Below are 22,201 nucleotides of genomic sequence, written 5' to 3' on the forward strand. Positions count from 1 at the left end.
GCATATATTGCTATATTACTTCCATTCCTGTTGCTTTAAAAGCATATTTTTATATCAAAGCACGTAAAGAAAGTTCAAATTTTCCTCAGGAGGATTGCGCACTATCTAACTGCTAGTAAAGTAAGTTTGTTGTAATGTGTTTCACATTACATAAGTTCCTTATTTCTCAGCATTTTCGTTTCTACTGCAGTTTCTATATTCATGATTGTGCTGGCAGCAGTAAAGTTTGTGTTATCTAAGGGCTTGTCAGATGAAATTCTTCACAGTCTGGGAGTATGGAGATACGTGACGGCAGCTTCATGGCTGGAGTGTTCTTATCCTCAGACTGTGCTCTTTATTATTGATTAATTGCAGAAATGCAGTACAGAGTCTTTCTGCATTACTTAGAACTCACATTCAAATTCTGTTTCGTATACCATCTTTTAATGTTTAAACATTACACTAACAACATTTTATTGCAAAATATTTTAATTTGTGACTCTGATTACAACAGTTTTCCTTCTTTCAAGAAATCAGCTGTCATACAACATTTTATAAAAATGGCAATGATCTTTTATGCTTGTTGAAGCACATTTTACAGAATGAAATCATTCATGTTATTCCTATTTTTCTTGTGTTAGTTTGTGGAAAAAGTTGGCAGTTCTTTTCTTTTATGTGGATTTTCAATGATTTAAATGTTCATTGTATCTGAACTAGCAACAACAATATATGACAGCCCACCAAACTGCTAAAATTTATGCATCTGGTATGTTTTGTTAAACTGACTTGAAGAAAGAGAGTCTCTTCAGTCATGTCTGTTAACAGGACATACAGTCAATGATTCTGATAGTAATTTTCAGCTTAGCAGTTGGCTATTACCAAAACTTTGTTTGTGTTTTACCTTTAATAATGCAGTGTTTAACAGCTCATCTCATTTTCACACTCTTTCACTTGGTTATTTATTTATGTCAGTAGCAGATAGCAGATTTTGCTTGGAATTTTTACTGCATTTTATTTGGCTTCTGCACAGCATTAGAGTGATGCTTTGTAATATATTTCTTTTCTTGTAATTATTTATGGATTTTTAACAGTAATATTTCAGAGTTTAATTCTGGATATGATAGGAAAAAATGGACATTATTTTCTTCAGTTATGTTTCAAGTAATATTGATTTAAATGTTGCATAGTTAAAACAATATTATTGGGAGTGTTATTTAATGTATTGTCTATTAATTTTTAAATTCATCGTAAAACTCTTTTTGCCACATTCATATGCAGTCCTTTATTTTGATAAAGATAACTAGTCTTAATTAGATCAACACATGCAGACACGTGTAAATAGATTTTGATGCAGTATCATTAATACAGTGTTCTTGACCATACTGCTAGATTTACAACTATGTATAACTGGTGCCAGCACAGTCATTTCACTGATACTCTCATCTATATATAATAAATAAATTCTTTTAGGCCCGAAAGACAAAATTACACTCGTTAATTACATGCCAATACAGTCATTGCTCTTTATGTATTTTAATGAGGGAAGAAATTGATTATGATTTGAGTGAACTGATTGGACTTCTTTCTGATTACTGTTGTCTGCTTGCTCAGGCTATTCTCAGGAGAGGCTCAACTACCCCTGTAAGTCTGATCCTTGTTTGTCTTATTTGTAGACTCATTTTATTTTATTTTTGTAGATTGCAAATATGTTGCACAAACTTTGCAAATAATAGATGAAGATAGTGCATGGACCTACACTGTAATTAGTTTTGTATGAGTATTTTACCAAGTTTTATATTAAAGAACAACAACATTTGTATTGGTAAGATTTTTGTAATGGTTGTCAGTAGTAGGCAGACTTGCACAAAAGATGTAAATTTATGTTTTGTTTTTAGATTTTTAGCATTCTGTGCCAGTAGTTGTATTTTTAAGATAGTCACTGTTCAATGTAAATATTATTTTTACTTTTTAAACTTATGGTGTCCTTTTCATAAAAATATTTTGCAAATTTGTTGAAGAATATGAAATAGGTACACTCTCATTTGGACACTCAAGTGTTGATTGGCTGTAGAAGGAAAAGCTAGATATAATCACAGTTTTGGTATTTGAGGTAATTTACATATCTTCCTTAGGTAATGAAATTTACCTGAACTCGATAATTATCCTGTGGTTTGAGGTTTGTGAAAAGAGTTAAGGCAATCCTCAATTATTTTCTAGTAATGCTCTACATATTAAGTCATCTTGTGTAATCAAAGGCCTTCAATGGACAGTTGATAAAAGTCTGATGATCAGTTAAAAAGAACGTCATTAAATACAGTCTTTACTATAAGTTCTTAAATGTAATTTGAGAATCCTGTGTGAAATCATAATGTTATTGATTCAAATCTGTGTGCTGCTGTAAAATTCAAGACCAAGAACTTATTTTTTCACCTGGTGGTGGTGCCTTTTAACTTACTTAATAACTAATTTGTTGGTTTAATTTAATTTTTTCAATATGAAGTAACTTTATGTTGATACAGGTTTATTGTTAAACTTGTGTTTTTATTATCTTTATTCTGTATATTTTTGGTTTGAAATTCAATAAATACGAATTACTGTAGGCTTTTCTGTTTATTTACATAGATTAGTTCCCATTTCATAACTTGATCTGGAGACAACAGTACAGCACATAATGATATAATTACATTACACAGAAAAACAACTGAATATTGTTATTGTGGGAATGGTACCAAATTTTCTTCTGTGCTAATTGTTTATGATATTTACTCCTGCTTGTTTTAAATCAAATTAAAGTGGCCATTTTCCTTTTACTAATCACATTGCTGTACTTCTTGGGTACTGGGTTTAAACATTAATATGAGATCAGTTTAAACATGTTTGCATTTAATATGTTTTAATCCATTGTGTTTGAAATAATGCCACTCGTAACAACTATTCTTACTCTAATACTTGGAGAAAAATACCTGTAGGCTGTATATCTTTTCATATCTTCTTTATGTTTGCAGTACAATACCAAGGATTCTTTATGTTGTCGAGTTCAGATGCAGTACAGATTTCTAATAACATGAACTCTTGTGTGAGATTCTTTAGTTTCCTTCTGTACCCAATCATGCACTTTGTCAGTGTCTTAATAAACAGTAACACACGATTGCCTTACAGTGTCAACACACTATTTTATCTAATTATTGTGCTAAAGGCTAAGAATTTCAGCACTGTATCATTTCCATTTCTTTGGATTTCATAATGTTAATAAAAAAAACAGTGAATGCTTAACAGAGTGATGCCAGTAAAGAAGCTACACAAAGCTCATAGCATAACAGTGCTCCATATATCAGCTTTATTCATGATGGATAAATATATTATGTTTTATTTACGGAGTTTGCAGCAGTAACATGATTGTGAGAGTTCAAAGGATAAATCGTGCAAGGATATTAACAACAACTTGAAAGAACAATAACATTTAGCCCTGCATTTTAAGCAGTGATCAATGCGTTAACTTAAGTGAGCCCTGCTTATTTGTCACATTAATTAATTCATTAATTAATCAATTAATGAATTAATTAATCATGACAGTTTCTTACCCTTGCTGCAGGGGGGAGGGCTAGGATGGGATGGCAAATTTCTTTTTAATAGTAAGTGAATGGTAGTAGTACTCTCTGGTTAATTATAAATACAGCCCATCCATCAAATTTGGCCTTTCATGGTCAGCATTTGTTCCCTTGGTAAGGTGTGGTATTAAGGCATTTGTTACATAGTTACCTGCATCAAGAAGCAAAAAGAAAAAAAATTGGAATACTTTATACGTAGTGATAATAAGAATTATAGAACAGTTTATTTGTATCCAGAAAAGTTAACAAAAGCCCTCACAGCAGTAAATGTTGTCAAAGGAGGTCTTATTACTTCTGCAGCTGGTAAGTGCTTTAGTGGCAGTGAAGAAGTATGATAATAATAGAAAAACCCAGGCTAATGTAGATTGTAGGAGAAAATATAAAAATGCAGTAAATTAAGGTAATATAACCTCAGGCTTCAAAATGAATGTAATAATCCCAGTTTTAAAGAAAGCAGATGCCAACAGGTGCGGATATTACAGAACCATCAGTTTAGTAAGTCATGGTTGTCAAAATACTGCCACGAATTATTTACAGAAGAATGGGAAGACTAGCAAAAGCCCACCTCGAAAAGATCAGTTCTGGAGAATAGTAGGAATATGTGAGGCATCTTATGATCCATCTTAGAAGACAGACTGGAGAAAGGCAAACATATGTTGTAGATTTAGAAAAAGCTTTTGACAATGTTGACTGGTGTACAATCTTTGAAATTCTGAAGATAATAGGAATAAAATACCAAGAATGAAAGATTATCTACAGCTTACACAGAAACCATACTGCAATTATGAGGGTTGAAGAACACAAAAGGAAGGCAGTAATTAGTTGATAAGGTAGTGAGACATGGTTCTAACATCCATTCTGTATACTAAGCATCAGTAACGGAAACCAAAGATAAATTATGAAAGAGAATTACTGTTTGTGACACAGTAATCCTGTCGGAGGCAATAGAGGACTTGGAAGATGGGATGGTTAGAGTCTTGGCAAGAAGTTATGATTATCAACAAAAGTAAAACAAGAGTAATGGAATGTAGACAAATTATCAGATGATACTGAGTGAATTGAATTAGAAAATGTAACACTAAAAGTAGTAGACAAAAGAAATGAAATGATTGTATGGCATTTATTGGCCGGGATATCCCCTTCGGGGTTCGGCAGCCATATTGCAAGTCTTTTTAGTTGATGCCACTTTGGCGACTTGCGTCTCAATGATGATGAAAATGATGATGAAGGACACACAACACACAGTCCCTTGCCGGGATTTGAACAAGTTTTGCTATTCAAGCAGAAAAAAAAACTGGAAAGTCTAGTTTGCAATATCAACACTATTATGAAAAGGTTGGATTGCCACACATCATAAAAATGGCAAGTGAGTTGCAGATGGGCACAACAAAAAGCCTGTTACACATCAAGCTTTTGGCCAAACTCTTCCTCAGACATGAAAACATACATTCACACAAGCAAGCTCGAGCCCGCGCCCGCCCACACACACACACACACACACACACACACACACACACACACACACCTGTACAGCTACATTATGTCAGTTGAATACACAATGCCAGACCTGCATTGTGTATTCAGCCGACACTGTATGGCTGAACATGTGTATGTGTTTCTAGCTTGAAAAAGGATATCTGAAAGCTGGAGGTTTTTTCATCCTTTTTAATGTGCCTGTTGATGACTCAACACTTCCATTATTTGGCGATTTGTTAACTTTCCCTCCTAAACTATTTATATTCTGTCAGAACTTTTCATACCTTGATGACAGAAGTAAAGACAAGTGTACAATATCTATAAAAGCGTTTCAGAAAGAGAATATACAAACCATGTGAGGTGTAAGGCGGGTTAATTATGTCACATTGGCATCAAATTACACCACAGTTCTGAAAACTCCTGTGGTGTGATCAAGGGGGTTGTGACATTGACACGTGTGTCGAGAAAATGGCAGAGGAACCCTCTGAGACCCTCAGTTTGGTAACACCCTCAGAGCACACCTGCACACCTTTGTAGGGCAGTTTAAAAATGCCCCTGTACAGAGACAGCCGTTTACTGATTCCTAAACGTAATGGTGTAATAGGCAATCATTTTGACACATGTCTTCTGAATGGCACTACATTACTGAACTTGCCCTTGCTGGGTGTAAGCAAAATCTAATGGATGTCAAAAGGGATGCCTGTCATGCCTACACCTTACAAGGGAACCTCCCCATCGCAGCCCCCTCAGATTTAGTTGAAAAACGGAACACAGATCAATCGAGAAAACAGGAAGAAGTTGTGTGGAACTATGAAAAAAATAAGCAAAATATACAAACTGAGTAGTCCATGCGCAAGGTAGGCAACATCAAGGTTAATGTGAGCTTACGAGCGCCGTGGTCCCGTGGTTAGCGTGAGCAGCTGCGGAAGGAGAGGTCCTTGGTTCAAATCTTCTCTCGAGTGAAAATTTTAATTTTTTATTTTCAGACAATTATCAAAGTTCAGGCACTCACACATAATCAACTTCGCTCTCCAAAATTCCAGGACATGTTCAGATTTTCTTGGACATATGCAGGATTTGACGGTCTACATGCGGAAACATTTGAAAACGTAAAAAACATATGTTTTGACAGAGCACAGGGAAAACTGTGCGACTGAGAAACTGTTGCATTTATTTGTTGCAGTTTATGTGACAAACTCTTAAGTTTTCATCACTTTTTTGGGAGTGATTATCACATCCACAAGAAAACCTAAATCGGGCAAGGTAGAAGAATCTTTTTACCCATTCGCCAGGTGTGCAAGTTAGTTGGGTCGACAACATATTCCTGTCATGTGACGCACATGCCGTCACCAGTGTCGTATAGAATATATCAGATGTGTTTTCCTGTGGGGGGAATCGGTTGACCTATGACCTTGCGATCAAATGTTTTCAGTTCCCATTGGAGAGGCATGTCCTTTCGTCTACTAATCGCACAGTTTTGCGGTGCGGTCGCAAAACACAGACACTAAACTTATTACAGTGAATAGAGACGTCAATGAACGAATGGACAGATAATAATTGTCTGAAAATAAAAAAAAAGTAAACTTTTCACTCGAGGGAGGGCTTCAACCAAGGACCTCTCGTTCCACAGCGCTCACGCTAACCACGGGACCACGGCACTCCTTAGCTCACACCGTCCTTGATGTTGCCTATCTTGTGCATGGACTACTCAGTTTGTATATTTTGCTTATTTTTTTCGTAGTTCCGCACAACTTCTTGTTTTCTTGATTGATCTGTGTTCCGTTTTTCAAGGCCTATCCACTATGCCAACTTATAACTAAATCTGAGGGAGGTGCGGTGGGGAGGTTCCCTTGTTAGAAATCTCTGTGGCTGTCGCTGTACAGGAACATTTTTACAGTGCCCAATGAAAGTGTGTGGGTGGCACTGAGGCTGAAGCCAAACTAGGGTGTCTTAAAGAGACTCTTTTCTGTTTTATAAACGCATGTGTCAACATCTCCATCTCCCCCGATGATCACACCACAGGGCAGAGAAGTGTAAAGACCCTTTGCTGCTTCAGATCACATTCAAATTTCACAAAATGGTTTTGAAAGGTGGCAAGTGGTTTCACTCTGTATCAGACCAAAAATTGCAGTTTTGCTACACTCATAAGAGGTCATGTCATATTAGTGGGGTTGATGTCCCACAATGTCCCTAGAGAAGGGATGAATCGTCTGGGGTGTTGCAGTAGTGTCAATGGCTGTCAAGACTGTTGCCCTGTTGCTCTTTGCACTGCGAAGTGTCATTTTTGACCGCAAAATGTGTGGGAATCAATGCTCCAAGGAAAAGGGTGGTTTCGTTAACACTCTTTATGCCACCCCGAGGCCTTTTCATATTGCTTCTGAAAGATGGTGTGTCTGAAATGTTTTCCTTGGCCACCCATAAAAAAACTGCACGATTTCAACACAGGGCATCATGGTTCTGGCCGGCATCACAGAGGTGTCAAGAGAAGGGGTGAAATGTGGGTAAGAGGGGGTATTGATGACTTTCTCATTGTGTGACAATCTATGGGGCTTTGGGAATAATTGTGGTGAAATTTGGTGCTAATATGAAATCATTAACTCATCTTGCATTTTACATGAACTTTCAAGCTCTGGTCGTCTTTTTCACACGTGTTGACACCATACTGTTTGAAGCATCTCCAAGCCCGAGGATACCATGGTTTTCCTCCATTACGGAGGAAGACTGCAGACACTTTAGAGCCTAATTTCAAACTTCTGCATCTGCAACACTTACAGGGTTTCAAAGACATGACCTTTTAATTGGGTTGTGTGGTGTATACTGAATTATTAAGAAGTCTTTTTGTGAAAGCATTTGTATGGGGTATAATTTTTTAAGAAAATGAAATGTAGATAATAAGCAACACAGACAAAAAAATAGGAAGGTTTTGAAATGTGTTGCTACAGAAGAATGCTGAAAAACAGATGCATAGTTTGAATAATTAATGGGGAGGTTCTAAATAAAATCAGGGAAAAAAGAAATTTATGACACAACTTGACTAAAGGAAAAGATGGTTGATGGGGCACTTCATGAGGAATCAAGGAATCATTAATTTGGTATTGGATGTCTGTTGCATTCTTTATGTAGAGATAAAGAGACTGGCATAGGATAGACTAGAATGCAGAGCTGCATCAAAAAAAGTCTTGGAAATGAAGACCACAACATCAACTAGCTTCTTTGATTTCGTTGAATGACAAGAAGTATCTTCTTAAGTCACTGGCACCAAGGCAATATGAGTGCCAGTTCCATTAAGCTAGGCATACCATTGAGAGTAATCATTAATGCTATCTATCGTACCTATGGGACTATGAAACCCTTAGCCCCTCTCATACATGTTGGAAGAGCTGAAATATCTACAATATGGGTTTATGGAGAAAAATAACTTAAAATTTTCTCAATAGCAATAATTACATTGTACAGGTCACAACAGAAATAGAGTGCCAGATTTCTTTTCAAAATGTATAGTTACTCAGAAGAAGAGAGACAACTCTTAAGGCAGGACGCCTACAGGAACCTCTCTCACTCGGATAGACTTGCAGAAAATCCCGCAGTCACCATTACAAGTGTAAGAGAAGAGTTATCATATTATAGCTGGACCAGGCTAATAGAATCTGTGAGCCACAATACTTATTAAAGTATTTAAAAATGGCCCCTTGCTGACATTGCTGCTGTAAGAAAGAGATAAATGGTGGCCTGCACAGCAGAGATTGAGGAGCTGCTGGAAAAAGATATAGAGAAAAGTGCTTCCTCCTGATCATAAATTTATCACTCATCACATTAGCAGAAATTTGAAGAAAAAACAGTATACAAAACATGAAAAAAGTTCACAAATATTTGAATTCTTCAATAACCTTGCATCCCCACTACCATCACCAGAAGTATGAAGAAACACTTGCACATATGGTCAGATGTAAATTGGAACCTCTAAAAAAAAAGTGTTTACATAAGGCTCAAACATTAGTGATTGACACCTAGGTGTTTCAGGTGAATCTGCGGTAGCAGACCAAGTTTGAGAGAAGATGCAACTAAATTTTATATGTAAGTGAGTCTTATTTCAGGCCTCCCACCCAATACTGCTGTGTTGTTACACTTCTCATCTGCCCTTTCTATGTAGTGCATTGTTATTCTTTCTGCTGGGAGGGTTAACCTTCCTGCTGCTGCCTTATGATCAATGATAAAAACAACAGTAGGAAATCGAACCAATTTATCATAACAAGTAACACTTCAATGGACTATCTGTGTGTCAAGCCAAATTAGGTGCTACAGTATGCACATTAGGGACAAGCTGGTTTTGCCCTCTGTCTAGGCATGCAGATTTAGATTTTTGTAATTTCTGTGCAGACAAATTCCGAAATGGTTCCTTTACAAAGGACATGATCAGTTTCCTTCTACAGGCCAATTTTGTGGTCATTATCTAATGATGATGGACCTGAAAGTGTAACTTCTATATTTGGCAAAATTAGCATATATTTTTGGTGAAATTTTCATTTATTTTTTGTAAATTGTTAGACATGGAGATAAAATAATAATAAAGGAGAATAAATAGCTTTTATCCTCTATAGCAAGAACTTTTCAAATGAAATATTTACTTCTGCTAAAGCTTAAGTAGTTTTTTTTCCAAAATAGTCTCCACTTGTTTTTTTTTCTTTTGACTCTGTTTAAGGTTTCAACAAACAATTGTTTCTGTTGAGAATAAGCAGCAGTTACTTGCTGGTGAACAGTCTCCAATTTAAAGTGTTTCTCAACATTATCTTTGTTTTCACCCCATTGATTGTGTATTTGTAGAATATAAAACATGATTAGCATATTGCAGAGTCCTTTCATGGACCATGTGACCCATACTTGACAGTGCTACAGATACAATCAGCAAAGGACTGGAAAGTAAAAGTAGAACAAAAAATAATGCCATTCACAGTTTACAGGAACTCTCTTCATAGTCATTATAGTGTGGATACTACATTGTAGCAGGCAGTCACAAGCATAAATAAAAGAGAACTTTGAAAGCCTGACGGGAAGAGCAGTGCGGGGGGGAACAAGCCATGTTTTGTGAAGGCAGTATTGACACATAGATCACTGATCCATTCTGGAGTTATTTGAGTCCGACATGAACCCATTTGTGGACCAGGATTACTTTCTTCAATTATTTAAAATAAAAAAAGGAAATTATGAGCTACACATGATGCGAAGCAAAGTGGAAACGGTTACCATGCAATTGCTTGCCGATGTTGCCTACATCGTAAATGAGGTAGTTTTGTCCAGAACTCTACAAGTATGAAAGCATAGTTCAGAACATCGTGCACTGAAAATTGACACATTACAGTGTTCACAATTTCACTTAATACCAACATTAGCTAATAGACAAATGAGGTTCTCTTTGTTCTAAGATAAGTCCCACAATTGAGTCCTACATTGCCATACGTGCTGTATATATTTTAGAGACCATTCGGCTGTCCCCTGTTTGACATTGGGACTGGAATGTTACTTAACAAGTGCACTGATACGTCGCTGCATTTGTGCACAGGTGCATTCTTGGTTTTGTATGCGCTTCCTTATGCACAATCTCTTTCCAAATCGGTCTTTGCCAGATGTTGTACAATACTGCTAACTGAAAATTTGTTACTTTTTATATTTATGGACAGAAAAAAGGTTGTTTCAACTATCTATGATAAAATAGTTCACTTGCATTTTTGAATTTTGAGGCAGAATTCGTATTTATGTTCCCATTTATTGCAAATGCTAATTTTCCATATCCTACTAATGACCTAGTCATTAATAAAACTATAAACTCTTCTTCGTTGTTTACTGTGTTTAAAAGTTAAACCTTCATCTCTTGATATTATTGACAATTTTTAATATTAGGCGGTTTTTCAACATAAATTCCACTTGAAAACATTGCAGATCCATTTGGTGATACAGTTATTGTAACTGTAACCAGAAAACCTACTTTCATATCTGCATGTTTGTGTCATTTCAAACAATATTTAGCAAACAGTACTGCATTATTGATATTTGTTTTTCTTGAAATTATATGCCTTTCCATACTTTCAATCTCTGAACCAACTTAAGTTGGCAGTTTTTTAAGGCTTCTAGTGGTGAACTGCCATTTTCATATATTTTTAACAGAGGTAGAAGCCACAGGAACAAAAGGCTGGTATATGCCAGAGTTTGTGTCTGGGAGTTTCCTCATTTTTGTAATTACTGTATTAACAGATGATGAATCAGATCTCCAGCTTTGATGTGTGAAATTACACATTCTAGGATTGTGATCTTTTCTTGACTTATTGATTTGAAATTGCGAAACAAATGTGTTAGATATTTGAAATTCCTAATAAAATTCCTTTGTTATGACATAATTCAAGAAAAGTAAAGTCAAAAGAGGCCTGGCTTGTGCATACGAGATTTCAATAATTTTCTCTCTTTAGAAAGATACTTTTCACTGTCACTTCCTTCACACTTGTTTGTCTATTTACAGTTTAAAGTAAAATGTAAATAGAAAAAACTGGCACACATACAATCTGACTACACTCGTTTTCTGCATTTTTCAAATGAAGAAACCTCTGGATCCAAGAGTCAGCACTTCTGTGACTGTATGTGTGTGCTTATCTCTTTTGCCGGTTGGTTTGATTTTCTCAGGGAGCAAAGTGACAGTGGCTTTGGGCACTTCTTGCATGCACCAAAAGTGAGTATATTGTGCAGTTTCTCTTGCTGTCATTCTAGTAAAGCCTTCCAATAGCCTTAAGGAATAATAAGAGATCATTTAGTAGGTCCTTATGGGACACAATTTCTTCAGGAATTATTGTTCTAAATATCCTACATCTTTTGGCCATATTGGGAGATTAAAGGGTGGCGCAGTTTCATCATCAACACCACAAAGTGTGCACTTACAGGCTTCTTTCTCTATACCCGTCATGTGCTTCCTAAAGTGCCCATGGTAAGGTATTAGTCCTATCATGAGTTAAATCTGAGTCCTGTGGAAGCCCATATTTGCAGAATTTCTCTTTAAACATGGTTTCAACATCATTAGCTTGCCACGTCTTTTTTTTTTAATCTAACATCCTCCATGTTGCCTGCTGGTCCAGCCATGTAATTTTGATTACACAATTACTTAATGATGGCTAAGACAGGTTCTTATCCAAAAAGTGGAGTCATCCCTCTTGTCCTGGCTAGCATGTCAGCTTGTTCGTTGCCTTGCTTCCTCTTAGCTGCACAGAGTATTCTTGGCATTCAACTATCTTTGATCACATTGCACATGCCAATAGAGATTTCAGAGCTGTTTGGATGTCTGAATGAATGTAGATGCCACAATCCTTGTACTGACATAGAGTCCCCTCTGTGCGTGGAATACCGTGTCCAGCTTCTGTAGAGAGATTGCACACTCTAGTCTAGGCTGTACCCGTACAGCCTGACCTCGGCACCTTTGTAAATTTTTGACCTGCCAATAAATCAGACTGTATATCCAGAACAGTATCACGGCTCATTCTTCCACTGCTCCCTACTTCCAGACGAGTGAAAGATGTATGAAGCATCTGGAAGCTACTGTATAGTCATCTAGCATTTCCCTGACCATTCCTAATTTGCCACATTCGCCGCATTTGCATGGGATTCTGGATATCCTAAAGGTTTCCAGTTTTTAACCTGTATTCCGCTGCCACTGACTTCATTGAAACACAGCATGGTCTTCATCCCAGCAGTGGGTGTGCTGCTAATTTCACTTGCTACATCCAGGTGGGCCGATATCTGCAACTTTCCGAGCTCTTCGGCAGCCACCTCCTGTTCTATCATATTGCAGGTACTAGACCCCACTTTTCACCGTAGGTCCTTCTGGTGCATGTGAGCGCACTTTTTGCTTTGCAGCTAATGTGAGGTGCCCACATTATTTTTGCACCCAGGTTTACGGACAGCACTAGAACAGTTTTCCTGGGACTGTCCCTTAGATCCTTTTTCCTGCATCAGTTTCGCACAATTGTGCCACTGTTCTAACAGTATTGGGGAATTTGCCAACTATTACTATGACTAAATTGTCTGCATATCTTTTGCAAAAGTAACCTATAGCACTTAACTCTTTAATGACCTTATTCATCGCTAGGTTCCTCAGTAATGTGGACAAAACCCCTCCTTGCGGAATCCTCTGACAGTATTCCATTACCATATTCTCATTCAACATGGGGCTTCTACCGTGTATCTACTCACCGTGGACTTAATGTAGCGACATATAGTGGCCTTAATGCCGTGCTCTTGTGCAGCTCTGACTGTGGATTCAGAGCTCGTATTGCTAACAGCTCCCTCAATATCGAGGAAGAAGCGAGAGAGCAGTTTCCTGAAAATGTAGTGCTTTTTCATCCTTCCTAATAATTTGGTAAAGTGTTGTCTGACATGATTAGCCTAGTTGATATGCTGTTGGCTTTTGGGTAGAGGAAACTCATTTAACTACGTAATGTGCACATTAACCCGTTTGCCTGGTATCTTTAGAAGAAAGGAGGACAGACTGATTTGGTCTCGTGTCCTTGGCCTCGGTATGATAATTTCTCCCTTGGCGTCAGAATGAAAGTGACTTCCACTGTACTCGAAGCATTAGGAATGGCTCCTGCTGCTACACAGACTCTGAACAGTCTGCATAGCAGTCTGAATTATCCTTCTTGTGATTGTTGCAGAAGGGGCAGAAAAATTCCATCTGGGTGTGGCGACTTGAATGGTTGAAATGTTCCCACTGCCCATTGGATTTCCTTGAAGTCAACAAATTCCCTCAGAGATTCTTAGTTCTCCTGCTAGTTACCTGTAAACCAGCATCACCCAGGGACTGAATCTTTGTCTGTATCAAATGCCAGTGTGTGTTTGGGGGGAGTGATTCCTGATGAGTACATTCAGGATCTCGTGTGGTGTTCTTGTATACTCATCGTGCTCCTTCCTTAGTTTGCCTCCCGGAATTGTTGGTATTTTTGTGAGAATTTAGTGAAGTCTGACCCTGACAGCTGTATCTTCCCTACTTCACAGAACACCTCCCAAGATAATTGCTTCACTTGCTTAGCAGCAAAATTTTATTTGGCAAGGCCCTCACAATGTTGAACGGTCTTCTCACCTACTTCCTTTGCAATTCAAGAGTTTTGTTCGAACAACGTACGTTCCTGTTTTTGCACTTCTTAGAGACTAAAAGTTTTCTAAGTAAGAGACTGTGATGGCGTACATCACTTCATTTTCCATTTCCTGTAAGTCTAATGTATTTCTTATCAAGGTTTTAACTTCAGATAAGCATGAGCTCAGGTCTTCTCTGTATGAGTCCCAGTCTGTTGTCCTAGGATTCCTATAGGCCATGACCTAGCTGACAACCATTTCAACCCCAAATGTAATATACATGTGGTCAAATAAGGGTGATTCCACCACCACATGCCATTGTCTAATGCAACTACTCGTTAAGATAGGCCCAAAAGTTATGTCAGTTACTTCTTCCCCTCTTAAATTCCTGAAGGTAGGTTACCTATCCCTATTCAGGGTCTCAAAATTGCTCTCCAATAGGTATCCCAGTAGGCACTCACCTCTGCTGTTGGTGTTGCGCTTCCCCAAATCAGGTTGTGGGCACTGACATCACAACCAACCAACAATAGTTCATTCAGCTGGAAGCAGTTGTCTACCAGTCTCTTTACTTCCTGTGAAGGATGAATGCATCCTGGTAAGGGAGGTAAGCTGAGGCCAAAACAAATTCCCTTGTGCATACTTCCTCATAGTGTTTCATCCTGATGGTCACTAAGTCACACGAGAACAAAAGTTCACCTATGGCGTGAATGAAATTCCATTCTTGACTTGACATAAATGCATGTACAGGGTTCTTTTATATTTCTGGTGTAATCAGCTTACCTTCAGTTCCTCAGAGGCATTGTATACACCATTTATATAAGTAGGGTTTCTGGACAGGACCATGTCCACCTTCTGTTTTACCACAAGGTGACTCGAGGTGGCAGTTTCCCCCTTACTGTGCACCAGTTTTACCTGCAACACTTCCAGCCACCAGCTTGCCACCATTGTTGCTTTTGATCTCCTTAATACCGTGACAGTAAACTGCGAGAACCCTAAATACAGTTTTAGGTCCTACTCTCCCATTTCCTTCAGGAATTCCTCATCGACTTCAACCACGAGGGCTCACCACTCAGATGCAGTGTTCCCTTTGATTACCGTCCAGTCATCTGTTGACTTTATGGCTTTGTCCCAATACTTTCTTGAACAGAGTCTTTGCATGAACATCCTAAAGAAGTTTCCATCCCCAAATTAATATATTCGTGGTCTTCAAAAGTTCCAATGCTGTCTTGGCCAGCAGCTTCGCCTCCTCCCACAATGCTACTTTGTGCACCAACTCCTTAAGCCAATCTACTGGCCCAACACCTCCACACAAAGATTAGAGCACATTCACCCACATAGACCTTCCTGAATTTGGGGACTAGTCTTCCCCAGTCTTTTCATAGAGAGCCATCTCAACAAGCTCCTCCAGCTGCGAGTTGATGTTGATGAGTGGGTATCCTTGTTGGATTGGCTTTTCTTGTTCTGATTATCCTGGGAAGTGGTAGTAGCACACTCCCCCCTCATTCTCTTGGAGCTCAAAGGTGTTTGTATATTCCCTTCACTCGGAGACATTTTGAGATCATAAGTTCATATCCCTTTCATTCCTTCCATTTGTTTTTAGAAAGCCATCCTTTGCCTTCCTCTGAGCCCCAGACAAGGATTTGATCTTCATGTGGTCCCACTTCTTAGTGACTTCTCCACTTCTTGGACTGATCTCTCACCCAATCCAGTTGCGAAAGTAGCTTCCATTGCTTCGAAATCAGATGTTTGGGTATTTGAGGTACCACAAAGTCCATCTGTTTTTAAACTGGTTTTTGTGTTCTCTGTTTTGACCCCATGAGAACTGGGAATATATCATGGAGGGAGGTTGTCTGGTACCCCAGAGGCTCCCTCCATGACACAGCTTCCCATGTGCCTTGCACTTCTTGGCATGGATCACATCACACCTTGGATTGGGTGAGTAGGATGAGGTGGGGCCTTGTGGGACACACTTCCAGTGAGACTTGGCCAGCTTTGTTAACATTGCCGGTAACTATGCCGCAGTTGGCAGAGCCCTCAGCTGCTGTACACAAATGTGCAAACCTCTCCACCTGCACAGTTAGTGCTACAATAAGGTGGTGTCCCCTGGTGTCCACGATGGCTTTGGTGGGTAGTGTATAGAATTTCTTTCTAATTATATTCGATCGTAGTTTGAGTAATAACTTCAATTAAATATAAATGTTAGCATCTTAAACTTACAAAAGAATGTACTTCCTTTGTCACACACTTTTTGTAGGTGATGTTTTGTTTCCTTTTTTCCGTTCTCTATACCAAAAGTAAGAAAGATATATTATTTTGCTGAGAGAATTTCTGTTTCCTAACTGATGATTATTGTCCTTTAGAACAGACTTCATCTCTTACAGATCAAAATATTTTAGCAGTCCTTTTTTCACATTGTACTGTGAAATTTGTCAGATGACAGCAGCGATGATCTCTTGGACAATATAGAAAATGTGAATTGCTGTACAGGATGAATTCAGGGCCAAGTACATCATGTTAATATAGTACAGTGGTTCTCTCTGTTTCACAGACCACTGCCCCCAAGAGCACTGTCCAAATTTTGGCACACATTTGTCACAATACACACTTCCTCTGCACCCCTCCTCTCCCTAGCAACACTTGCTTCACACACACCCTTTAAATCAAGTTAAAATGTGTGCACTATACTTACAGTTTGTAAAAAAACTTGATTGATGGAATCCTGACTTCTGAACTGCTGGAAATTTGAAAAAATCGAACTACCAATGCTTTGTATCTGATTAGTAGCACTAATAATAACAACAACAACAACAACAATAATAATAATAATAATGTGTAGCCATTACAGCAGTGTAGTAGCCTTTATATAGTTGTTGTTGTGTTGGGCTCTCAGTTCTTTATTGTTGCGAAATGAATAATGCAACAACTTCTTGTCTGTTGTGGGAACTACCTACATACATATTGGAGGAGGCATCTTTATGAGGTATTTACGTGTACTACATAATATACTGGGTGTCAAAACTCTGTAGAAAGAGAACCTCTGATCAGAATGACATCAAATTTGAACAGCATATTATTGACACAGGGAGAAATGTCACGGAACAAACGAAAAAGAGTGTAATGAAATTTTTATCAATAGAAACATAAATGGGGTCAGCTACAAATGATGGATGAATCACAACATGATGGCTATGGTTTGGACTGTACGAGTTCAGCAGTCAACAGTTACTGCCTATTAGTTAGGCGAGCCCGTCCATGATGGCAAGGTGCCACATCTGATGAGAAAAATCGGATTTTAATTGTCCTGAGGCCAAATCAACTTAAAAAGAAACTGACATTGGTCTTTAATTGTCTTGGTGACAAAAACTGCATAAAAAGCAAAATGACTTCGGTTTCTAATTGCGCGAGACTGGTGGAAGACATGTTCAATATGCTGTCTACTGTTTTCTCCCACAAGTTGAAATCGAGAAACAGCATATTCCACTACAAAGTGGAATGTCTCAGGGGTCACAATCGGAATGCGTTGTGCATTGCGTGCCTCCGATTCAGCTATGTTCATAATTGGTGCACCGAACATGACATCTTTCAGGTAACCCCACAGACAGAAGTCACACAGACTAAGATCAGGTGGTATGGACAGCCAGGCTGTGGGGAAATTATGGCTGATAACTCTAGCATTTGTGAAATACCTCTGCAGCAGCAGCTTCACCGACTATGCAATGTGCAGAGGAGTGTCATCTTGCATAAAAATGATCCTCCCACACATCCACGTTGTCGAAGGGTTGTAATGATGTTGGGGACTAAAAAGACAAAAGACTCTTGTAAAGTTTACTGGTGACGGTACAGGTAACAGGACCCGCAGATCTCAAAAAAAAAATACGGCTGTACAGTAAATGATGCTGTCAACCTGCATCACACAGTGATTGTTGCAGAATGCTCATTTTCAGCAATTCTGTTTATTGACATGTCCCTGGAGATAGATATGGGCTTCATCTGGCCACAGAATGTTCAATGGCCACCCGTTGTCCACTTCCACACGAACAAGAAATTCTAGAGCCTGCCAACAGGTCAGTGGGAAGCAACCCCTGAACATGCGCTTTTTTATGTGGATGGAAATGCCGGATGTTGCGTAGGATTTTATGCACCATGCTTGTAGGCACGTCCAACATTTGAGCAGTTCCCTGTGCACTGCATGTTTGTAAAGCACTGCTCAACTCCTCCTGCAGTGCTGTAGCCACATTTTCGACAGATGTCGGATCGACTGCTTTCCTCCCTTTGCCACATTCCATTGCAAACGTACCTGTCTTTCAAACCTCACACTCATTTTCTCCAAACGCAACACATTTTTTTCATACTCTTGAGTGTCTGGAACTTCTGCAGAGCTACTGGTGCACAGCCACTGTTCTGGTAAAAGATTTTACCAGTTGCACGTAATCCTTCATGGCAGCTGTCATGCTGGGTATCTTGGACATAAACTGAGGAACAGCCATGTGCTGCACATCTGGTGGTGTGGATACTCTGATGCATACATTGCCATTTTGTCTCCATGTTTCCTCCTGCGTCAATAATATGTTGTTCAAATTTGACGTCATTCTGAGCAATGGTTCTCTTTGCACAGTGTTTTGAAACTGAAGCTTTAATTATGGAAACATTGTACGTTTCTCATTTTTACTGTCATAGAAGCATGATACCTAGTACAAAGTAAGTCTGTGTAGTGAGTGGACTATGTGAGAAAGATGTTCATATATTCATTTCACAAGCCATAGCCTCCACCACATTAAAACATGTTAATATTAGTATTTGAAAGATAAATGTAATTATGGGTAACTTATGTTATCAGTATTACAGTCCTACAAAATAGTAATAATCTTTTAAAAACAGTTTACTTTCCTGATGAAACACAACTGAATGCTTTTGTTTTTGCCTCTCAGGAAATTTCATTTTACCACTCAGGGCATAATTCCCTCCTAGACTGGAACCACTGATGTAGTATGATATTTCAGCTTATTTCCTCTTAGATTGACATCTGAGTAACCTTAAATTATGAAAGAATTGTTGCTGAACATCCTTTTACACATTATAATAGTAATATATATTATAGAACACATTTTTAGCTTTAACACTAATCTATCTTAAAACTGTTTACTAGGTTCGGTATTCAATCCAGAGGTTACTCTCTGGTCTGTGTTCTCATACAGCTTTATCTGGATGTAAAACAGTGTTTAGGCTGTTGATGCTGTTCCTCAATTAACAGCAGTGAACACACTGACAGCTTCAGTAGACGGTTCCTGTAAATTTTGTTCGTAATGATACTGGATAGTAATGCAAAGTACCGGAGTACAAACAGTTGTAGTAAAAAAGCATCCCCTTACTGTATAGGGAAAAGACAGCTGAGTAGTAAATACATGCATAAGTGGGTACAGTGAACATGTAAGAGGTGATGGATTGGGGAGGGACAGATGGAGAGAGGGGTGGGACTATAACAGCGGAAGATCTCTCAAGCGCATGCAAGGGTTAGGGAATGTTGCACAAAGCCATAGAGTGGAGGGGGACGGCAATGGGAGTGGAGTGAGGTGGGATGGTGTGGGGTGGGGAAAAGCTGTTAAGTTAACAAATGGACAAGGCTAGAAGGTATACACTGTGAGAATAGGTCCAAGGTTGGTATTTGGACTAAACACTAATTAAAGTCATGGGCAGTCAGAAGTATGACACTGGAAAGGGGGAGGGGAGGGCTAATGGAGAGTGAAATAACAGGTAAAAACTAAACAAATCAGCAGCAGCAAGTGAAGTTTTTGTCAGAACCGCTTTTGTGAATGAGTCTGTGATGACCAAGAGAAGGAGTGGGAAGACATCAGTGATAAGAGAACACAAGCTCTTCATCTGTCAGAACTAGCAGCTATTTATTTGGTAAGTAAAGAGTTGAGACGTCAGAATTAGCCAAGAATGAATGACTGTTTTTGCTAAATTGCAATTGGCAGTAAGGGGTAAGTGGAGGATAATTATGATCAATGTTATTTAGATATTTGTAGTGCATGGTATATGAGAATAAAAGCTCGGTTGAGAATAAAAGCTCGGTTACTCTTATACTGAAAGAGTATTTAAAATTTAGATGAGGAGACAAAATTGAGGTGTACTGTCATAGAAAGATTAAACAGAAAGTTTAAAAAAGCTTGTGATGATGTTGGCTGGAATACACTATTTGGAATTTTGGATTTATCATGGAGCAAAGGGTCATCTATAGCTTCTATAAAAACTAAAGGTATACGAGTTGAAAGACATGGAAGAGAGGTGGTAGTTGAGAAGGGAACGAGATAGGTTGTGGCTTATTCCCCATGTGATTCGATGTGTAAAATAATAAAAACTAAGGAGAAATTTGGAGGGAGAATGGAAGAAAAGTGAGAAGAAATAAAAAAGCCTTGAAGATTTGCTGATGACTATCAGAGATAGCAAAGGACTTGAAAGGTCAATTGAATGGAATATATAGGATATTAAATAAGGGTATAAGATAAACACAAATAGTAAGTAAAATAAGGATAATGAAGTGTAGGCAAACTGCTGGTGATGAGGCCATTACTTCGGGAATCGAATCTTCAAAAGTAGTATGTGATTGACTATTGTAGAAGTAAAGAATCTGTAAAATGTAGACTGGCCATTGCAAGAAAATAGTTTCAGAAAAAAAGAAATATGTTAAAACTGAATTTAAACTTTAGTATTAGGAAGTTATTTCTGAAAGTATCTGTTGGAGCATAGCATTACAGACAGGGTGTTCCAGGAGGAATGGCCAATATTCAGCCATGTGATAGGTATGATCATTCGAAGCAAAAAAGTGCATACCTTAGGTGCTAAGAGCACTTATTCACTTTTGCTACTGTGAAACACATCTCTTCTATGGAACACACGCTGTTAAGGTATGCATTTTGCAGCCCACGTTTACGAGGGTTTTTTTCTTCACACGACTGTTCCCGTCATACCCCTGAATATCGACCATTCTTCTTGGAACACACAGTATAAGTGAAATGTGGATGATAAATAGTAGAGAGAGAGAAAAAAAGGGGATGGAAGCTTTTCAGACATGGTGTTACAGAAGAATGCTGTAGATTAGATGAGTAGATTGACTACTCAATGAAGAAACACTGAATTTAATTGAGAGTATAAGAGGTATATGGCGTAATATGATTAAAAGGAATTATCAATTGATAGAACACATAAAGTAATAGTTAATTGGGGACCAAAAGGATGAGTTTGCAGGGAAAGGAGGAAGTGAGGGGGGGGGGGGGGGATAAAAATTGTAGAGGGAGATCAAGCCCCGAATATAGTAAGCCAGCTGACATGAATGTAGAATGCAACAGATATGCAGTGATGAAAAGACTTGCAGCTCCTCACAGAAGTCTCTCTTGCACATCAAACCAGTCTTTGGACCTGACAGTGACAGCAATAAGGAAATGAGATATAATTTTAGCCATGAAATACTCATGATGAAATACAAATAATGAAAGGAGTACAGGTTACAACTCACTATCATTGAGGTATTGAGCAGTGAACAGGCACATAAACAAGGCAGCACACTCAAGCTGCAGTGGCAGCACTGTGCTGTCAGCTAGCACAGTGTAGTCATACAAGTTTGTGTGTTATATATATATATTGCATTGGTTAGTTGTGGTGATGGATGTTGTCTGGAGTCACATTTTCAGTCCTGTTTATGTGCCTACTGATTGCACTACACGTGAGCTGTTACTTTTACTCCTTCCATAATTTATAATCATGAGAAGGTAAATTCAATACTTTTCTGTAAACTTTGGGGACAATGTGAAAGCTAAATTTTGTTCGTTCACTGAGCAGCCTCTCAGTGTATGCAGTGGCTTTTTGTGCACGTAGTGGAGTGTTTTGTTCTATACTGCATATCATGGACAAGTTTAACTTTTAAGTGTTTCTTTGTTAGAGTTTACAGGTATGGAGGAACAAAATGGTACAATATGTGGCAGTCGTCCATGACTCACTCTTCAGCTGGATTAGTGACTTTAAAGAAAGATGACATT

General features: G+C 38.3%; 1 protein-coding gene across 1 annotated transcript in view; it reads left to right on the plus strand.

Annotated features, from left to right (window-relative positions):
• The window catches only part of LOC124717051 (mitogen-activated protein kinase kinase kinase 10-like), a 721,769-nt gene that overhangs the window by 623,835 nt on the left and 75,733 nt on the right, over positions 1 to 22,201 (plus strand). The gene's annotated exons all lie outside the window — the stretch shown is intronic.

The sequence above is a fragment of the Schistocerca piceifrons genome, chromosome 9, assembly GCF_021461385.2.
Source record: "Schistocerca piceifrons isolate TAMUIC-IGC-003096 chromosome 9, iqSchPice1.1, whole genome shotgun sequence".
Lineage (NCBI taxonomy): Eukaryota > Metazoa > Arthropoda > Insecta > Orthoptera > Acrididae > Schistocerca > Schistocerca piceifrons.